Raw genomic sequence first — 21,843 nt, 5'->3', positions numbered from 1 at the left:
TTTGTGGTTGGGTGATTGAGGAGAGAGGTAGAAGAGAACCCTTGTGGTGTTCCAGTAGACCACAGACCACTTTAGTTTTGCTTCTGTGATTGATGGCATCACTGAAAAGCCTCTATGGGACAACTGTACTGTCTCAAATCCTGAACTGCAGACTATTCATTATGCGGTGTGTTTTCTACCCTAACCTGGTATTGATGTGTGCTGGCCAATGAATCATGTTTATCATATCTGCAGCAGAACAGGATGGGCTGTATATTTTATCTTATGCTCATGACCAAGAAAATGGAGAAGAATCTGATAGAAGGCAGGTTGTAGATGTAACTGTCTTGTTAAATAAGAAACACAGAGCCAATGCAGAGATGAAAGCCCAAGAGGTCAGAGCTAAGAGCTAAAAACCTTACCCTTCACTGTTGCTGCTGTCCTCTTCAGCCAAAAGACCTACTTCCTGTCTGTTTGTCCTTTTTATTGACTTTCTCTTCTGCCTTCTCATTGGTTGTAAACCCAACCACATGACCTCCCCATCACTGCCTGTCTGTACAGACCTCCAGGTCTTCTATGGTTGGTATTGAGATTAAAGGCGTGTGTCTCCATGCTGGCTATATCCTTGAACACACAGAGATCTGCCTAGCTCTGCCTCCCAAGAGCTGTGATTAAAGGCGTGCCCCACCACTACCTGGCTTCTGCTATGGCTTGCTATTAGCCCTGACCCCCAAGGAACTTTATTTATTAACATACACATAAAATCACATTTCAGTACAAATAAAATATCACCATAGCAGGTTAGGAAATACCAGACAAAAAAGGGGTGGGTAGAGAAATTAGCTGGTACCCCACAGGCATTCCAACACTGGAGTGAAGAGACACTGGCCCCTTACATCCATGCAGTGGAAAAATCATGGATATCTGTAGGACATCAGGCTTTTTAACTTTCAGTGATTACAGCAACCATTTCCAAGTGAAGGTAACTCCAGTTTCCTGAATTGATGAACCCATATGCATATACTCAGGACCAAACTTTACAACTTAGAGAAAAATCAAGGTTTTTAGATGGTAATTTTAAAGGAAACTAAATATAAAAAATGAAGAGAGCAATCTACCTTATGCATATTTTTAAGTGAGAGCTTTTCCTTAAAAGAAAGCAAAATAGCTTTACCCAAGGTATGCAACCATGTGTATCAAAGTTTTTCCTTTGTGCTTTGCTGGCATTTTCAATGCTCCAGAGGACAGCAGAGCTGGGCAAGGCAAACATGCTGACTGTGGTCCCAGTCATTGCTGGTGTGGAGGCTCTCACGAGGTAGGGTAAGGAACTGGAGTGCACATCACAGGATGCAAACAGGAACAAATGATTCCAAAAGTGAGCAGCTCACTGTGCAAAGTGCAGTACAAACAAGGAGCTCTTCATTGTCTCTCAGACTGCACATGTCAGAGAGGTCGTGTCAAACTCCCCTCCCCATCAGGTTGAACACCCATCACCAAGACTGTGTCACTTTCCATTTTTCACCTACAGCTGTCAAACCCATCCACTGAACTTGCAGTTTCACCCCCTAGGCAGCCTCCATGCTCACAGGTGTGGCTCTTACCTTCAAGGAGGTAAGAAGGAGAAGCCTGTGGTTCCTTGTCTCAAACCAGCATCAGCAGGAAGGTCTGGAGCTTATACCTTCCCTTCTGCCCCTAAAGCACAGATCACTTCTCACTTGTAGAACCTGGAAGGGAAGAGGAAGATGGGCAAGGTTTTACTGTTTAACTTTTCTTACATGGTTGTCATGGCTTCTGAGGCTAAAAGTCCTTCCCCTTCCCTCTTATCTTCTTGCTTGCTCTCCTCCCACCCATTGGGCCCTCCCTTCCCTTCCTTTCTTCCTTTCCAGGGCTGGGGAGTAAACTCCAGGCTTTTCATATACTAGGCAATTTCACAAAACCACAATCCAGTCTTTATTATTCATTTCAACTGGCGTGCAATTATACTTATTTATGGGGTACAGGGTGACATCTAAATACATGTATATAGAATGCAAGGATCAAACTAGAGTAAATTGGGCTATCTATAATATCAAACATTTATCTTATCTTCATGGTAGGAATATTCCAAATCCTCTCTACCAGCAATTTTGAAATACACAGATTAATTGTTGTCTGCTATCATTATCCAGATAACCATTTGTAGGAACATTACAAACCTGCCTCCTAGAAGGGGCTCAATGGGAGGAGGCTAAGAGAAGGCACTGAGAGAATATGATTGGAAGAATGCACTATATACATGTATGACATTGTCAAAACTCCATTAATTAATAAAACAATAAAGTCGTGTCTCCTATCCAGATGTGGGTCTACACTGATTAGCCATCCATGCTCCACCTTCTCATGCCTGCCTCTCTCCCTGAGCTCTGGTAACCACTGTTCTACTCTCTACTTTGTTGAGATCAATTTTGTTAGTTTCTACATATCTGTGAGAATACCTGCGCCTGACTTACTGCTCTTAATGTAACATCCTCCCGTTCTGTTCATGCTGCCGTCAATAACAGGATTACATTCATTAGATAATTTTATATATCCCCTCTTGCTCATCCTACGCTAGATACAATGTGCTAGCTCTCCTGGTGACAAAGTTGGGGGCTGGCTGCAGAGGTTTCCCATATCTTTCCTATCTGAGCTAACACTGCCCCACTTGCTTCAATTCCCCAACTATTGCATTCCACAGAACCTTCCCCAGCTGCTTCTGGCTGAGGCTCTATACCTAGGTCTGAGCACTCTCGGGTGGGGTTTAATCCTCAGTTCCTGCCTGCTGTTCAGAACAGAAAAATTCCATATTGAAGTAGACAGACTCAGATGTCAGCTCAAATACCTTAAGCCCCTTTTTGAGGTTTCTGCATCCTTCTTCCTCCCAAACCCCTAGTCCCATTGCTTTCTATGGCTAAGACCTTGTTTCTTCCTTGAAGGACAGCTCTTGAATTACTGGAGCCTAATGAAGTGCTACCAGAAGTTTATTTCTCTTGGGGAAGTATTTACCATAGCTTATTCAGAAAAGGAACCCAAAGTCCCAGCTCTCCTCACTCCATTAGAAGCAAGCTAGGGGCTTCACTTAACTCCTGTGCAGTGTCAGTCCCAAACCAACTTGGGGACTTGGGGACTGTGGAAGTTTTCTTATCTTCCCCATTCTGCTCCCAGGACCCTACTGGTATCTCCTGGGAACAACTTTTCAACAACCCTCTGGACTCCGCACTCGGGGTCTGCCCTGGTAGAATGTGGCTTAGAAGATCTACCCTGACAGGCAGCTGGGAAAGTGTGGGCTCTGTCACCACCACCACCTTGGTCCAGCTTCCTTTTTGGTTAATTTCAGAGGCAGAGTGGCCGTGAATGTTTCTTTCCTTCCTCCTCTTTCTCACTTCCTCTGTTCCTCTCTTCTTCTTGCCCGTTCTTTTTGTCTTTTCCTTTCCCTCTCATTTTCCTGATAGAATAAGCCCTGACTGCACCTCAAGCTTTTCCCACCTAGCACTGGGAATCATGGAGAGAAAGCTGAATCAGTTTATGTTCGTGGATGGATTGATCATCTAGAAAACAATGGTTTATTTTTGTCACGTTCTTGATCTGTTGTCTTTATGAAGAGGCTTGGGATTTGGGTCAGTGTTTGGAGAAGGGAAATAGATGGACAGGAAAAGGGGGAAGTTACATTTTCTGAGTTAGAATTCAGAAGCTGACATGCTTAGCAGCGAGCCTGTAAATGATTGTGTCAAAAGGGGCGTGTGTAAGTACCAATTAAGGGGTAGTTGTTGCTCTCCTCTCATTTTCTCGTTCTGTCTTCAGGTACATCGTGTTTCTTTCTACCCTCTGGCCCTAGGCTGCTCTTCTTGAGGGTGCAACACAGGATTTTCTCTTTATTATCCAGGTCTCCTGCCTTGTCTGGCTGACAGGAGCACCTGCTATCCATGTAAGTCAAATGGGTGTAATGAACTACTTATCATGCTATTTGTAAAAGGGCTACTGACCAACAGCCATACTATGTTTCAGAAATGTCACTATGTCTAAAGGAGGTCCCCAACCTGAGCGGTTGTAGCTGTTCATTTCAGAAAGGATACTGTTGACCATTGACTGTGCCACATGTACCATAAGAAGCCAACATAGATATGCCTATGTTTCCAATGATGCTTGGGAAGCAGCTGACCCTCAAAGGCCCCCTTTCATCTCCTGCCAATAACACATGTTACTTTTGCCAAGGGATTGTGCCCTTGGCTGACCTTTACAATGAAGAAGCAATGTGAAGCAGTTCAGAAAAGGTCTCTTGAAGGGATTCTTGCTCTAGAAACCATGAGAAAATGTTCAGAGGGGTCAAACTTCAGGCTTTCAAAATGGCTGGAACTTTTACTTCACAGCCAAATCCATGTCCGGAGCCAGTGGTAGAGACAAGTACCCCAAGGGCTCTCACCAAAATGACCATCAGTTTATTACTATCTGAAGGTAGAGGGAAGAAGGAGTGGGAGAAGAGGAGAAAGGGCAGGGATAGAGGGAAGATGCTGAAAGAGAACATAATAAATGGTTAGGCAAGTGAAGGCTAACTTCTATTTAGTTCTATATGTTAAACCAGGACAACAGCTGGACAATGAAGGAGATGGCTCCCCTTGTCTCGGAGTCTCGGCATTTATGAATGAAAGTGCTCCACATCCAGGTGGCTTTCCTGTCAAAGGGTCTTATCCATTACGGGGATAATGACTTTCCGTCTGGACAACAGCACAGCCAAAGGCCTATTACACGGGCAATGCAAGGTTAAAAAGACATTAGAAAGCAAACTGTGGCTCGTGCCGACTTTTGCCAGCCCTTTTCCAGAGATGATTACCTGGTGCCGACGTGTGTTTATTACACTTAATAACGTTTACATAATTCTTCCTTGAGCTCATTAGAGCTGTCAGATCAAAAGTAAATGTGTTCCCCTCTCTGTTTATGTCTAAAGACTTGGTAGTCAATAAAGAAAGATGAATGACATCCAGGGCGCACTCTACACCCTCCTGAGCATTGCAGGCAGTGCCAAGCCAGGTTGTGTGCTTGGAGGCTCCTGGGGTCAAGCAGGACTCAGGGCAAAGGGTTGGTCTCTTTTCTACTTCCTTTTCGTAGTCAGCCGGTTTCCAACTTTAATGTGATTGGGAAACCCCTCTTCCCCACCGTGCTGAAATATCCCCAGCTAGCTCGGATTCCCAGAGATTCGGAGTCAGTAGCTGCGGGGTGGGGTCCAGCGAATGCGATTTCTACCAAGCTCACAGGTGATGCAGGGTCCACACTTGGCAGTCAAGGTGCAGATCTCAATTCCAGTGCTCTCCTTTGTTGGGGCAGGGGAACCTCCTTGGCAATTTGGGATGTCCTAGTCTGTACCATCAATAGTAGTGGTGACTTCAGTCAGCACGGTAGCCCAGCCGCTATAGCCACAGGAGTTGTGACTGCAGCAGCCCGCCACAGATAAGCAGAAACCCCACCGGGCCAGCTTGGATCTGTAGGTAAAGAGCCAGCGTGGGGAGGCGGGGCCTGGCGCCCAGGGGCGGGGCCTGGCGCCCGGGGGCGGGGCACAGCGGCCCGGGCTCCCGCTGGTGGCTGGTGGTGGCGGCGGCAGGGGCTGAGGGCACAGCCAGCGGGCGGCGCGCCGTGGACTCCCAGCAGCCCGCAAAAGGTAAAGCCAGGAGCGCGCTCGCGTGCCTCCTGCCCGGTGGCTGCGGTGCCAACCTGGAGCGTCCCGGGCCACAAAAGCTGCGTTCGGGTGCCTGGGCATCTGTGTGGCATCCAGGCAGAGGATGCCAGCGGGGGTTCGGCATGCGTGGCCCTCGGTCGGGGGTTGGGGGAGTGGGGTCGCTGCCGATGCCTCAGCCAGGCTAGGCTGTCCCGAGTCGGAGGCAACTTTGTGCAGCACTCCTCTTCCAAGTTCCCTTTATTGCCATTGTCTTAGCGCCTCCAGCCTCACCAGCTCCCGGACTCCAGCTTTGTTCTCCCGCGGTTTCCAGGGGTGTGAACCTGAGAGAAGCTGGCAAGTTCCACCTGCTGGCTCCTTGGGTGTTTCTCCCCTGAGTCGGATCCCGGAGGGGTTCAGCGCTGTCCAGCGCTTACTGGGGCAGACATCATGAGATGTAGTGTCCATCTGAGCAGTGACGATAGCTCCTTGAGGGTCTGGGCTCAAGCCCAGGCTTCTTACTTCTGGGTTGTGCTGATATGGGTCCTGAGAGGGGGCGAGAAAAAGTTTGGGGCATTGCCTGGGCCCAGAGAACTGGTAGCATAAGGCTGTAGTTGGCAGGAGTTGAAGAGAATGCAAGGTGCTGGAGGTGAGCAGAGAGAGCAGGACCAGGACCCAGTTCTGGAGGATGTAGCTCTGAGCCTGGATATTTGGCTGGGATGGGGTGCTTGGCCACAGCATGCATGTGAGGTGGCTGTTGAGGAGTTGCAAATGGAGGAAGGTACCGGTACTCTATGCGTACCCGGCGTCTGGATATTTTGGAAGAACAATACAATGGGTACCTGATCGTACCATAGTTCCTAGAGCTGGAAATAGGGCTGAAGTGGGGGCGAGAGATAAGTTTTACCCAGCACTGGAACTGGCTTTGAAAGCGAACAGGTGATAGTGACAGCAGACGTGTGTGTGTGTGTGTGCACTCACACGCGTGTGCATTACGATGTATGTGCCTTGTGTGAGAGTGTGGGCACACACAGCGACTAGGGATGCTATGGGACTGGACCACAGGGTGCCTCCCCCCCCCCCCTGCCTCCTTCGCGCTTTTGACAGCTTGTGAGTTCCGGCTATTCCACTCTTGCTCTGATAGGGGAGAGGCGAAGTGAAGGTCTGAGCAGAGCAGACAAAAGCACACATTTGGAAGACCCTGGGAGGGCTTGCTGCCTGAACACACGTGTGAGCAGAACAGGTCCTCTTCCTGCCAGAGAGCCAGAAAACAGGGAGGGCAGGAGAGACAGGAGTCCAGGGGGGGAGGAAAGCTGGGATTTGAAGCATCTCGCCTGATAAGCTGAAGAATTATAAATTGGGCTTTTAAAGGATATTAAGGAAAGAAAAAGAAAATAAAGACGAAGCCAACATTTTAGAGGCTATGGCACAATAAATGTGATTATTTTCCAAAGGTGTTTTACAGAGTGGTGTTAAAGTCAGTCTGAAATCTTCTCTGAAGTTTATGACTGGTTTTAGGCAATCCTCTGACACATCCTTCCTGCACCTATCCAGAAAAACCTTTCGACTGTCAGGAAGAAGTAAAAGTCATATACGCAAATAAAATGCAGCTAAATGAAGTTTAAATGAAGCTTTGAGCGGGATTAAATGGCTTGTGTAACTGCTGAGTGTTGTTAAAGTACTGTCAGGGTTATAAAATAGCCAGACAAAAATAAAGGAAAAAAATAATTGTAACAAGAAAATGAAGGCTTTACAAGAACTTCAGTAATGAACACATAACAATTGATGGTATGATGCAGTAATTATTTTCGTATTTACGCCATTAACGATTGTAATTTAACGTTAATGTCCTGGTATTTTATTTCTTCTCATTTGCAGACAAAAGCACATCTGAGACACCATCAGGGAGTAATTTGGTAATATAAAGCATGAATAGAAAACACTAAACCATGCTCAGAACTCTGACAACATAAAGCGTGAAACAAAATAACCTCATTTGCTGTTTATTATCTGCCTTTAGAATTCTGTTTACCGTCATTTGCATAAGTGAATAGCTAAATTGTATAGTATATCCCGTTTTCAAGCAAAAAACATACTTGACACTTACACTGGGAAAAAAAAAAAGCCCACAAACCCTAGGAGGTTATCCTTCCAGTAGGCATGAAGAAATTGAAAACTTCATCAGATTTGAAGCTAGCTGCAAATAATGGGAACATAGATTAGCCGACCTTAACCATCTCTGTTTTATTTAACTCTGCTCAGATGGTTTGCCCCAATGTGCATATGAGTCATATATGGACAACCTCTATACTCCTATTATAGCTAATCTTAGACAAACCAAACAAAAAATTAAGCATCACATATTGTAGCATGAAGCAATTGTGTTAGTCTGTAAAACTTTCTGCTATTCAGAGTTTCAAAGGGCAGATCATCTGGAGGTGAAGACAGACTCTCTTCCTTTTTTTTTTTTCTTATTGCTCAAGTAAAAATTCAGAGGACACTTAAGTTATTCACATTTTAAGACAAACATCAGCATTCACCCATCTTAAAAATGAATGTGAATTATCTTAACCTTGAAATGTTTGTTAAAACTGCCTCGCTCATATGATAAAGAGAACAATTAATAACTGTATTAAAAGGGCTCTGAAGTACGTGCCAGCAAAACAGCTGAGCCACACATGTGGTGGTTGGGAGTGATCAGTCAATCACATGAATGTTTTTTAAAAAGTCCATTTATCTTTACTGGGCACACACAGCATTTAAGTGAGTGAATGTGCCTTTCTTTCCCCAAGTAAACACACACTGGTGCTGTGTGAGACAACAGTGTAAGTTCAGCATTACCTGGGAGTTGGTTCCCTGTAAGGACAAGGATCTCCTAGGTGTAGAGAGACATTAAAACCCTGTGTCCCTCCCAGTGGAGACGGTGACATGGAGACTGGAGTAGGTTCTTAACAGTTTACTGCTCACAAGCTCGGGAGGGGCAATGGTCTGAGCAATGAATAGCTTGAGTCTGTGTTCCATTCCTATATTCACCTTTCACATCACCATTTCTCTGTTTTGCTTTTGTGTTTTATGTGTTTTACAGGGTGACCAATTTCTCTTCATTCCCATTATTCTTTATAGCAGCCCTACAGGAGTCCTCTAACTTTCTTAAAGGCACACATCTGATTTTTGTTAGTTCATTGATTATTGATGGATCCATTTAATCATTGACCATTGTTAAGAGCTAGGTGTTGAAGTACAAAGTACGTATTTAGGGCTGAGTTGGACTCAGTCACAGTACTTAAAAGTGGGTCCTGTAATCTATGCAAGTATGTTCTGCACGTCAAAGAGAAGGGAGTTTTTAAAGACAGAAGAGGGATAGATGTGTGGATAAGAAAACACACTCAAATATTTGTAACTCATCCAGGAGCTCTGCAATGTGATGGGTTTAATTCTGCTCCGTGTCACCCAAATGTGGCCATGCTAGTCTGCCCCCTGCCTCAGTGTCCATTCATATCATTCTGACTTCTGGCTCTACCACCCATAGAGGCAGCCTCTGTTGAGATTCACATTGGCTGCTGGGAGTTTCAGGGAGATGATAAAAACACAGTGGCTGAGACTTGTTTCCAGGTAGCTTTTCCCTGGAGGCCTGTTCCGTGTCTGTGTCTTGTCCCCACTAACCCCTCCCCTGCTCTCTGTTCTCTTACTAACTGTATGAGGTAGGCTGCTTTCCCACACCACATGTTGCCCACCATGATCTCTGTGTCACCTTGGGCAGGGCTATGAGAATATTGTGTGAAACTTTTGGAACTGTGGGCCAAAAGAAGTCATTTCACTTTTAAGTTGATTTTCTCAGGTATTTTTGCCATTGTGACAAGAGGCTGACTTACAAAGCTTACTTTCATCTTTTGCAGACATCAGATTAAAGTTTTGCCACTAAAAAAAGAAATGAACATAATCATAGTGAGGAATGGACTGCTTTTTCTCTCTAGGTAAACAGAGTACGTTTGACCAAAAACCTAATCTTAAAATATAATCAAGAGAGCTGGGTGGTGGTGGCACATGCCTTTAACCCCAGCACTTGGGAGGACAGCCAGGTCTATTACACAGAGAAACCCTATCTTAAAAAACATTTCAATATATATAATATATTAACATAATATAATAATATAATAACAATATATAATTAAGACACTGTTATTTGGATATTATATACTGACACAGCTTTTTTGATGAAGAATAGAAACAAAATAATTTGAGAAATAACATCACTGTCTGTAGTAGTAACTTTACTCATTGTTGTGGTAAAAGAAATTGAAGATTGGAAGGGTCTACTTTGGCTCACAGTTGAAGGGTGGCAGGGAGCTTCTGGCTGTCAGGCATGAAGTTACTGATCTCCTTGCAGCCTCACTCAGGAAGCAGAGAGACCTAAATGCTGGTGCCCAGCCGGCTTTCTCCCACACAGTCAAGATCCCAGGCTATGGAATAGTGCTGCCTACATTGAAGATGGCGTCTCCACCTCAAGGACCCTAATCTAGAAAATCCTCACAGATGACCAGAGTTCACTTCTAGGTTACTCTAGAGATTATCACATTAACAATATTCATGGCCAGTGTCAAAGCCAAGGCTTTGTGTTTGCATTTGATTCTTCTCTGCAAACACGGTTCTTAATTAACAAACAACCTGAGAACACCTTACCTTGTGTGCTGGGTCTCTGTAATGTGAAAACAATGATAACACCAGCATAACCACACAAACAAGCCTCACATCATTGTTCAGCGATATCATAGCAACATGGATTAAAAGTCCATTTCCATCTTCCTAGAGTCACAAGTTACAGGAACCACGAAGCATGTGTTCCTCTGTCAGAACACCTCTGTGCCCTCTGGCTTTGCCTCTGCATAGCACTAGGGTGCCTGTCTCCTCTACTTCTTCCCCTCCTTTCCTTCTTTCCTTCCTTCCTTCCTCTTTGTATCCCTTTCTTATCATGTCTTTCTTTCTAACTTTGTCACCCTGGTGCTTACACTCATACCCTACTTCTTCTACCCTGTCTCCTTCTCATTTTCTTTCTCTACCATCCTTCTTAGAGCAGAACCAACCAACCAACCAACCAACCAACCAACCAACCAACCAACCAGATAAACTCCTAACAATAAAACCCAGCTGGACCTGGAAGAATGTCTGTTCTGGCCCTTTCACCTTTGGCTTCTCAGCCACAGGGCCCTTGCTTTTTCTGCAGTTGGGGGGTCTTGGTGTTATTTAAGACTTATATCCAGAAAATTAAAATTCTTTACTTGTTTTTCCCTCTGTTAATTAACAAACATACATGAGATAGGGAAAAAAAGGAAGAAATTGACACTGATGAAATATGCCAAAGCAGGGCTTCTTAAACTGTTTCTACTCATGAACTTCTTTCCAAGACTCCAGATTTGTAAGTATGTGAAATGAGGGAACAAATTAAATATTTACTAATAATAAACCATTAAGAAATTTATTTTAAATAATTTCTTTTTGTACAATAGAACTTTGGCACTTATTAAAGATGAAAATATTTTCATACAGATTGGGTGGATTTTTAAAAATTTATTTTTATATAAGAACTAAATCTTGGGCTGGGCAGTGGTGGCACACACCTTTAATCCTAGCATTCAGGAGGCAGAGCCGGGCAGATCTCTGTGAGTTTGAGGCCAGCCTGGTCTACAGAGTGAGATTCAGGACCAGCACTAAAATGACACAGAGAAACCCTGTCTTGAAAAACCAAAAAGAAAAAAATCCTAAATCTTGGGGGATATTTGATACTGCAGGATATAGAGAATCTTCAATGTTGTTCTGAGTTAACTGATATTTCATTTTATAATTACTAATGCTGAGAAGGCTCCTTCACATAAATATATGGTACAAAGTGTCAGATTTATGTTTAGGGCCATTTTAGAAATTTGACCTATTCCTCATAAAATTCACTGAAGAACTTCTTATGAAACTCAGGCCAGCAACTCATGCAGCAATTTTGTTTACATGTACATGCATGCATGTAGTTGTGATGTACATCCTTTTAGTGTAGTTGTGTGCATACAGGTGAGGGTATGCATGTGGAAGTGGAGGCCAGAGGTCCAGATGAATGTCTTTCTCTGAATGCTCTCTACCTTGATTTTTAGACAGGGTCTCTTCTTCAACCTGAAGCTTATTGGTTCAGGTAGGCTGCCTCACCAACAGGCTTCAGAGAGCTGCCTGGCTGCCTCCCCGCCCCTCCCCAGCCACTGGAGTAACAAGTGCTGGATACATCCATGACTATTTGTACATAGCCGATGGATATTCAAACCTCAGACCCTCATGCTTGCATGCAGGCACTGTGCTAGCCGAGCTAATTCCTCTGACTCTTCCGATAACAACTTTTAAAATCAAATCTTCAAGTGTAATGCATTGCAAAGATATACTGAATTCGGATGCTTATATGGTAAGAAGTGATAGTAGGAAAATATTAAGGGTCTTTCCCTCATATTATTAAATGATCATGTTCTTTAAAAACAGACAACTTGTTATGTACAGTGAAAACAGCAATTCCTAATGTATAATAGTTTCTAATGTGAGCTGAGGTGTTTCAGCCAGGATTTGTTCTTGATGCATGGTGTGATGGGATGCACAGTGCAATATGCATAGGTCATGTGCCCAGAACCAAGGTTACAGTGAAGTCCGGTGAAGCAACAGGCAGATGCTGCCAGATACATCTTGGGTTCATTGTACACTTTGTATTGTTAAGCATTCAGAAACCTCTTACTGTGGCCAATATTTTGTGATGCCCCATCCAGTCATGTGACCCTCCTATAGGGTCGCAGCCCATAATTTAAGAAGCTATGCTCTAAAATGATTATTCTCCAGTTAGATTTGCAGCCAGGTAACAAGTCAGGCAAAAAGCAGCATTCTGGGTTCATCTGCCACTTGAAAAATGCATGCTCATTTTCAAAGAGATGGATAAATTGAATAATGGCCTGGGTGCTGTTAAGTAATAATTGTTGAGTGCTTGTTGTGTGTATGTGGTGGACTAGAAGACCTAGACTTGCTATTTAATCCTCACTCTTAGGTAGCCTGTATTCTGCAAAATGTATATAGACAGAACAGGGTTAACTGACATAAGCCAAGGTTGCAAAGCTAAGAGGATGTCAGTTCAGATGTTCTTGACTCTGTCCTTTAGTGTAGGCTCCTCGTCGTCGTGGCACCATGTCCCTAGAATGTAGAATAACCATGCAGATAGTTTGTTGTAGAAAGTCTGGAAGCTGCAGTGGCTACATTAGTATGGGCACACATCAAGGAAATGATGGGTGGTGACAATGGCACTGTGAGTTCAAGTTCCACCTGCTCAGCTCAGGTGGGTAGATCTGAAGGTTTGAATTTCTGCAGGAAAGCACAGCAGAGACAGCTCACTGTTGGCTCTCTGGTATGATTACCAAGGAAGACTCATTCACAGTACTTTAAAGTGGGTCCTCTAATCTATACACGTATGTCCTACCAGTTAAAGAGAAGGCGGTTTTTAAAGACAAAAGAGAGATAGTTGTGTGGCTAATCAAACACACTCAAATATTTGTAACACACTAACTTTGCTCCCTGTATATTCTGTATGTGTGGATTTGCTCTAACAGCAACAAAAATTTGTAGATTCCAACTCACTCTGATTGACTTAAAAATACCAATGATTAACAACATCACAATGAGATAGAAATAATGATTCGTGTGAATGAAACAGTCCAAGTCCTTCAGATCCCATCTTGAGGGGAGCTGGTGATTGTGAGGCCTCAGCCAACTTTATAATACTGATGCACCAAATAAAGCAAGCCTAGCAGCTCCAGTCACTACACATTACTTATTTCCAGCTTTTTGTTGACCAGAAATTTAGTCAGGTTTGGGTGAACCCTCAGGTTACAGTTCCAGCAAGCCACAAAAGGGTCACCAGTATGAACTTTAAGGAAAAAAATAGTGTGTGTGTGTGTGTGTGTGTGTGTGTGTGTAGGGGTACTCTTGGAGGCCTGAAGAGGGGAGAGGGGACTAGATTCCTGGAGATACATTGGGGATGAGCCAGCCACATGCCACAGGTGCTGGGTAGCAAACTCAGGCTCTCAGGAATGGCAGTGTTTTCTCTTAGCCACTGAGTCATTTCTAAGATCCCATCTGCATGGAATTCTATCTACATTTTTGAGAACTCAGTTCCCTAGGGATGTAGGACTGTGATTCCTGACCTCCAGTTCTTCTTTGTAAACTGGGATCATTCTGAACGGTTAGAAGTATACCCTTGGTTTAATAGCCTAGCTATCTTCAAAGCCAGCAATGGTGGGCGGGTGATTTTTCTTGGTCTTCAGCTTGACTATCCCTGGAGTTAACTAAAACCAAAATATCTAGGCATACCTGTGGGGGATTTTTTTTTTTCTCTTCATTAAGTCATTTGAAGTAGGAAGATCCACCTTTAACCTGGACCACACCTTCTACTGGCAATCTATATAAAGGACATGGAATAAGGAAGCTGGCTCTCTGCCTGGTTGCTCTCACTTTCCATGACAAATCCATTCCTTCATTGACATCAGAGCCTACTTTTTCAGGAATCTGGTATATACTGAGACGTCCAGCCTTGTGGACTAAACAACTACTAGATTCTTGGACCTTCTATTGTTGTACTTGCTGGACCACAGCCTGTAAGCCATTCTAATAAATCTCATATCTATATCTATATCTACATCTACATCTATATCTATATCTACATCTATATCTATCTCATACCTATGAGTCATTTGAAGTCTATACCTATGAGATAGATATAGATATGAGATTTACTGAATGGGATATAATATTTTAGATTATTATAATTAAATGTATTATTTATTATAAATGTATTCATATTATAAATTATTGTTTTATATAAAATTTAAAATGTAAACTATCATATATTTGAATATATATTTATTAGGATATATATTTATTCTTCAAGTTCTGCTCCTCTTCAGAACCCTGACTAATACAGTGGGCCAAGTCCTTCTTTTTTTTTTTTTTTTTAATTTTTTTAGCCTTGTTTACTTCTGCCATTTACAGAAATAATAAAAGGCAGGTATTTTTTTTTTTGTGTGTGTGTGTGTGTGATATATATTTTTTATTTTACAATACCATTCAGTTCTACATATCAGCCATGGGTTCCCCTATTCTCCCCCCTCCCACACCCTCCCCTTACCCCCAGCCCACCCTCCATTCCCACCTCCTCCAGGACAAGTCCTCCCCCGAGGACTGTGATCAACTTGGTAGACTCAGTCCAGGGAGGTCCAGTCCCTTCCTCCCAGACTAAGCCAAGTGTCCCTGCATAAGTTCCAGGTTTCAAACAGCCAACTCATGCAATGAGCACAGGACTTGGTCCTACTGCCTAGTTGCCTCCCAAACTGATCAAGCCAATCAACTGTCTCACCTATTCAGAGGGCCTGATCCAGCTGGGAGCCCCTCAGCCTTTGGTTCATAGTTCATGTGTTTCCATTCATTTGGCTATTTTTTTTCAATAATTGAGTAAAACTGAAATTTATTATATGCCACAGTCGTCCTAGGGACCTCCATGCTATATATATATAGCCTTTATGGTTCTATGGGTTGTGGTCTGATTGTTCATTTTATATCTAGAATCCACCAATGAGTGAGTACATACCATAACTGTCTTTCTGGGTTTGGGTTACCTCACTCAGGATGATTTTTTCTAGTTCCATCCATTTGCCTGCAAATTTCATGCTTTCATTGTTTTTCTCTGCTGAGTAGTACTCCATTGTGTATATGTACCACATTTTTTTCATCCATTCTTCCGTTGATGGGCATCTAGGTTGTTTCCAGGTTCTGGCTATTACAAATAGTGCTGCTATGAACATAGCTGAGCATGTATCTTTATGGTATGTATCAGCATTCGTTGGGTATATGCCCAAGAGTGGTATGGCTGGGTCTTGAGGTAGTTCGATTCCTAATTTTCTGAGAAACCGCCATACTGATTTCCACAGTGGTTGTACAAGTTTACATTCCCACCAACAGTGGAGGAGTGTTCCCTTGCTCCACATCCTCTCCAACATTGGTTGTCATTGGTGTTTTTGATCTTAGCCATTCTAACAGGTGTAAGGTGGTATCTCAGAGTCGTTTTGATTTGCATTTCTCTGATGATTAAGGATGTTGAGCATTTCTTTAAATGTCTTTCAGCCATTTGTAGTTCTTGTTTTGTGAATTCTCTGTTTAGCTCTTTAGCCCATTTTTTAATTGGACTGTTCAGTGCTTTGATGTCTAGTTTCTTGAGTTCTTTATATATTGTGGAGATCAATCCTCTGTCAGATGTGGGGTTGGTGAAGATCTTTTCCCAATCTGTTGGCTGTCTTTTTGTCTTATTGACTGTGTCTTTTGCCCTGCAAAAGCTTCTCAGTTTTGAGAGGTCCCATTTATTAATGGTTGTGCTCAGGGTCTGTGCTGTCGGTGTTTTATTTAGGAAATGGTCTCCAGTGCCAATGCGTTCAAGAGTGCTTCCTATTTTCTTTTCTATTAAGTTTAGTGTAACTGGATTTATGTTTAGGTCTTTGATCCACTTGGACTTGAGTTTTGTGCATGGTGACAGATATGGATCTATTTGTAATCTTTTACATATTGACATCCAGTTATGCCAGCACCATTTGTTGAAGATACTTTCTTTGTTCCATTGTATAGTTTTGGCTCCTTTGTCAAAAACCAGGTGTTCATATGTGCATGGATTAATGTCAGGGTCTTCAATTCGATTCCATTGGTCCGTATGTCGGTTTTTATACCAGTACCAAGCTGTTTTTATTACTATAGCTCTATAGTAGAGTTTGAGGTCCGGGATGGTGATGCCTCCAAGGGTTGCTTTATCGTATAGGATTCTTTTAGCTATCCTGGGTCTTTTGTTTTTCCATATAAAGTTGAGTATTTTTCTTTCCAAGTCTGTGAAAAATTGTGTTGGGATTTTGATGGGATTGCATTGAATCTGTAGATTGCTTTTGGTAAGATTGCCATTTTTACTATGTTAATCCTACCTATCCATGAGCATGGGAGATCCTTCCATTTTCTGATATCTTCTTCAATTTCTTTCTTTAGAGATTTAAAGTTCTTATCAAAAAGGTCTTTCACTTGTTTAGTTAGTGTTATCCCAAGGTATTTTATATTATTTGTGGCTATTGTAAAGGGTGATGTTTCTCTGACTTCTTTCTCAGCCCTTTTATCATTTGTGTATAGGAGGGCTACTGATTTTTTTGAGTTGATCTTGTATCCTGCCACTTTACTGAAGGAGTTTATCAGCTGTAGAAGTTCCCTGGTAGAGTTTTTGGGGTCACTTATGTATACTATCATATCATCTGCAAATAGTGAAAGTTTGACTTCTTCCTTGCCAATTTGTATCCCTTTGATCTCCTTTTGTTGTCTTATTGCTCTAGCTAGAACTTCTAGTATTATATGGAATAAATATGGGAGAGTGGACAGCCTTGTCTTGTTCCTGAATTTAGTGGTATCGCTTTGAGTTTCTCTCCATTTAATTTGATGTTTGCTGTTGGCTTGCTATAAATTGCTTTTATTATGTTTAGAAATGTTCCTTGTATTCCTATTCTTTCTAAGACCTTTATCATGAAGGGGTGTTGGATTTTGTCAAAGGCTTTTTCAGCATCTAGGGAGATGATCATGTGGTTTTTTTCTTTCAGTTTGTTTATATGGTGTATTACATTGACTGATTTCCGTATGTTGAACCATCATTGCATCCCTGGGATGAATCCTACTTGGTCGTGATGGATGATTGTTTTGATGTATTCTTGGATTCGGTTTGCCAATATTTTGTTGAGTATTTTTGCATCAATGTTCATGAGGGAGATTGGTCTGTAGTTCTCTTTCTTTGTTGCATCTTTGTGTGGTTTGGGTATCAGGGTAATTGTAGCCTCATAAAAAGAGTTTGGTAGTGTTCCTTCTGTTTCTATTGTGTGGAACACTTTGAAGAGGATTGGTATTAGTTCTACTTTGAAAGTCTGGTAGAATTCTGCACTGAAACCATCTGGTCCTGGGCTTTTTTTAGTTGGGAGACTTTTGATGACTGTTTCTATTTCTTTAGGGTTATTGGTCTATTTAAATGGTTTATCTGGTCTTGATTTAATTTTGGTATTTGGTATTTATCCAGAAAATTGTCCATTTCTTCCTGGTTTTCCATTTTTGTGGAGTACAGGTTTTTGAAGTATGATCTGACGATTCTCTGGATTTCCTCGTTGTCTGTTGTTATGTCTCCCTTTTCATTTCTGATTTTGTGAATTTGGGTGCTCTCTCTTTGCCTTTTGGTTAATTTGGCTAGTGGTTTGTCTATCTTGTTGATTTTTTCAAAGAACCAACTCTTTGTTTCATTGATTTTTTGTATTGTTCTCTTGTTTTCTATTTCGTTGATTTCAGCCCTCAATTTGATTATTTCCTGGCGTCTATTTCTCCTGGGTGAGTTTGTTTCTTTTTGTTCTAGAGCTTTCAGTTGTGCTGTTAATTCATTGGTATGGGATTGCTCCATCTTCTTTATGTGTGCATTTAGAGCTATGAATTTTCCTCTTAGCACTGCTTTCATAGTGTCCCATAAGTTTGGGTATGTTGTACTTTCATTTTCATTGAATTCTAGGAACTCTTTAATTTCTGTCTTTATTTCTTCCTTGACCCATTGATGTTTCAGGTGGGCATTATTCAGTTTCCATGAGTTTGTGGGTTTTCTATAATTTTTGTTGTTATTGAGTTCTAACTTTAAGGCATGGTGGTCTGATAAGATACAGGAGGTTATTCCAATTTTTTTGTATCTGTTGAGATTTGTTTTGTGTCCAAGCATATGGTCAATTTTTGAGAAGGTTCCATGGGGTGCTGAGAAGAAGGTATATTCTTTTGTGTTAGGATGGAATATTCTGTAGATATCTATTAGGTCCATTTGAGTCATAACATCTGTTAGGTCCTTTATTTCTTTGTTAAGTTTCAGTCTGGTAGATCTATCTTTTGGTGAGAGTGGTGTGTTAAAATCTCCCACTACTAATGTGTGGGGTTTGATGTGCGTTTTAAACTTTAGTAGTGTTTCTTTTATGAATGTGGGTGCTTTTGTATTTGGAGCATAAATGTTTAGAATCGAGACTTCATCTTGGTGGATTTTTCCCGTGATGAATATGTAATGTCCATCCTGGTCTCTTTTGATTGATTTTAGTTTGAAGTCTATTTTATTAGATATTAGGATAGCTACACCAGCTTGTTTCTTAGGTCCATTTGCTTGGAAAACCTTTTCCCAGCCCTTTACTCGGAGGTAGTGTCTGTCTTTGGAGTTAAGGTGTGTTTCTTGTATGCAGCATATGGATGCCAAGTCCTTCTTGTACTTGAAGCTTCCCGGACATTTTTTTCCTCTCATTTTTTTCTACTTGCATCCAGGGAAAGCTCTGTGCTCTGGAAGGACAGTGGAAGATTGGTCCACCCAGGCAATTCAGGAAAACCTCCCTCTGTGAGGTTTATTGATGACTAACTATGTCTGAAGCCTCTTTTCCATGTGTGGCGAGGTGATACAGTCACATGAATAACAGAAGAGGAGACGTCACAGGGTCACAGGCAGCTCGCCACAGGGCCTGTGGGGTCTGCTCGGCAGTGTGGGCTGACTCCGGGACTGTCAGCTGGAGAGTCACAGCAGAAAGCTGTGAAGTGGACAAAATGGGTGCCTTTTCCATCTATCCTGGGACACACTGAGCACATATCATGGTATTCACAGGACCAATGCAGACATAGTTCCTTTATTAGTTGTGTCCTCTAAACAGTAATCCTCAACAAAGAACTTTGCACATTCAAATGCCTTCCAGAGGCAAGAATCATGAAGAAATATGACACCTGTAATGGGAACAAGGAGTGAAATTAACTTCAATACTGGCCTGCTTTGGGGGCCTGTAAATGGCAAATATCTAAATATAAGAGATCATTTTGAAATCTGGATTATGGGTGAGTCTGGAAATCAGTGTAAAATCTCCAGGATTTTATATGCCAACTAAGTCAACATTTAAAATATAGGAAAGCTCAAACTAATGAAACTAAGCTTTGTATGTTGCATGGCAGTTAGCAATTTGTAGTTTTACCTGTCTTGAGTAAATTCATGCTTGAGTAAAATAGAATTCAATGTGATAGATTACACTCAATTAGCACTGATAAAGAAATGAAGCCACTGTAGTACAGTGAGGCCAGAAAGCTTCCGGCCTTAGCTCCCTGATGTGACACTGTGACTTGAGAGTTCTGGTTTTGCTGATCTGTGGTAGAACAGCAGGATGGAAGGGTGATTACAATAATGATGCTAGGGGTGGCTAGAATTCTGGGTCTACGCTCTCCAGACATACAGCACAAGTAGAATCAGGATACAGGTTGATGAGCTCCATAATGAACAGTTTGGAGAAGTGAAGAGCAAATCTGTAGTTACAAAATGACTCGTCTTTAGAGCCAAGGAGCAAAGGGTGTTCAGAATACAGACCGACTTAAGTAAACACTTTACAAGGTGCTCAGAGACTTGGGAAATGTATACTAGATATTGGGTTTGAGGTTATAGGGCATTTCTGCTTGTCTGTTTTCAGTTGAGTAGCTCCTGTTTTACAGACAGGATGTTGTTGTGTATCCCAGGCTGGCCTCAGGCTTGTGATGCTCCTGCCTCAGCTTCCCATGTGCTAAGAGTACAGATGTGTGCAACCCAGTATAGCTCAGAAGATTCCATGGGTGGGCTGGAGGCCTTATGGATGGTTGAGAATATAGCTGTGGGTCAATGGGATTGAACTTTGAATGGAGTCCTGGCATTTAGTAGTGAGTCTTTGGCTAGGTTACTTCACTTCCTGAGACTGTTTTTTTTTTTTCCCCTGTAAAATGGGATGTTTAGCACATACCTCTAAGATGAAGATTAACCGGAAGGAACCCATATGTCACTGTTATTTTCATCCCATGAATCCAGATCTGAGCCCTTAGCCTCTTACCCACACCCATCAGTTTCCACGCTGTGGACTGAAAACTGCCTGAATGCTGCAAAAGATGAATGTTGGACCTCTGGCTTAGTAAATGAAGCTATAATGGCACCAAAGAACAATCCAGATTCCAGGCTGAGTCTTCATCTCTTCCCTGGCCATGGCTGCCATGGATGGAGGGCTCCTCTTTCCAGAAGTTTCCAGCATAGGATATTGCTGTGTTTTCATGGCAACAGAGTTGGACTTGGTGCCTAAGAACCCAGATGCTAGTTTGCTTTTATAATGTCCCAGCCAAGCCATACGGATATGAGAAATACACTCAAATCCTCCGAGCTTTAGAGTCCCTTTGTATGAAACAGAACACTAAGTTTTCTAAGTCACTGTGGGCTCGAAAGGATTGCCTGAGGCAATGCCTATAAAAAAAAAACGTTTTTTAAAGCCTTGAAATCCAAATGGTTAGTACCTACTGCTGCCCCTCCTGGGCCATTTCCTTCAGGCTGGCATGAGCAAGAAGAACAAATGGAAAGATGACCCAGACGCCTCCTCCATTATTCAATGAATATGTACTGAGCATCCATCTTTTCCCAGCTATAGTAAGTATGGGGGATAAAGGCAAGCAGACACTCATAAACACACTGCACAGTGCCTAACCTCCTGGAGGCCATGTTCCAGCTGGGCACTCAAATGCCACCATAACACAGGATGCTCACGCAGATGCAGGTGTTTGCACATGGGAAAGTGGTGGGGCGTTAGCATCGGGGAGGGAAGCCTAGAAAGATATTCTAATTGAAGCATCGATAAAATGTATTTCAGCTTGAGATGAGTACTCAAGAGATGCTCTGAACACAAGAACCACATCCAAAGACCAATATTTCTTGATTTGTTTCTTTTCTTATGCTTCATTTATGGTACAGTTAATACAGTAACTCTGTGGAAGTCCTTTCTGCCTAAGATGATATCACTGAAAACGCTATATAAAATTTAAAAACTCCAGCACTTGCCAGAAGGGCATTTACTTGGCCATTCCTCGGGTCACAGCAGCCTCGTATGCCCAAGTGCATATACCCTGGCCTCCAGCCCAGCTTGTGGCTGGGTACGTGTCATTCATCAGAGTTGTCACTTAAATTACTCTTACTGTAATTGTTTACTCTGATGGTTGCAGTCAATCAGAAAGCCTTTGTTTAATTCAGGATATTCTAGACTGCCCATGATAGTCTGGATGACTGTAAAATATTATCTATAGTG

The 21,843-nt window shown here is 42.4% G+C and overlaps 1 protein-coding gene across 1 annotated transcript in view; it reads left to right on the top strand.

Annotated features, from left to right (window-relative positions):
* The first annotated feature begins 5,581 nt into the window (after nucleotides 1-5,581).
* Rarb (retinoic acid receptor beta) overlaps nucleotides 5,582-21,843 on the top strand; it is a 648,871-nt gene continuing 632,609 nt past the window's right edge. Inside the window, exon 1 of the mRNA XM_028875672.1 lies at nucleotides 5,582-5,647. The gene's annotated coding sequence lies outside the window, so the exon portion shown is untranslated. The remainder of the gene's footprint in view (nucleotides 5,648-21,843) is intronic.

Source organism: Peromyscus leucopus, chromosome 9 (assembly GCF_004664715.2).
Source record: "Peromyscus leucopus breed LL Stock chromosome 9, UCI_PerLeu_2.1, whole genome shotgun sequence".
Classification (NCBI taxonomy): domain Eukaryota; kingdom Metazoa; phylum Chordata; class Mammalia; order Rodentia; family Cricetidae; genus Peromyscus; species Peromyscus leucopus.
The sequence above is the reverse complement of the archived record's forward strand: the minus strand, read 5'-3'. Positions and strand labels throughout refer to the sequence as shown.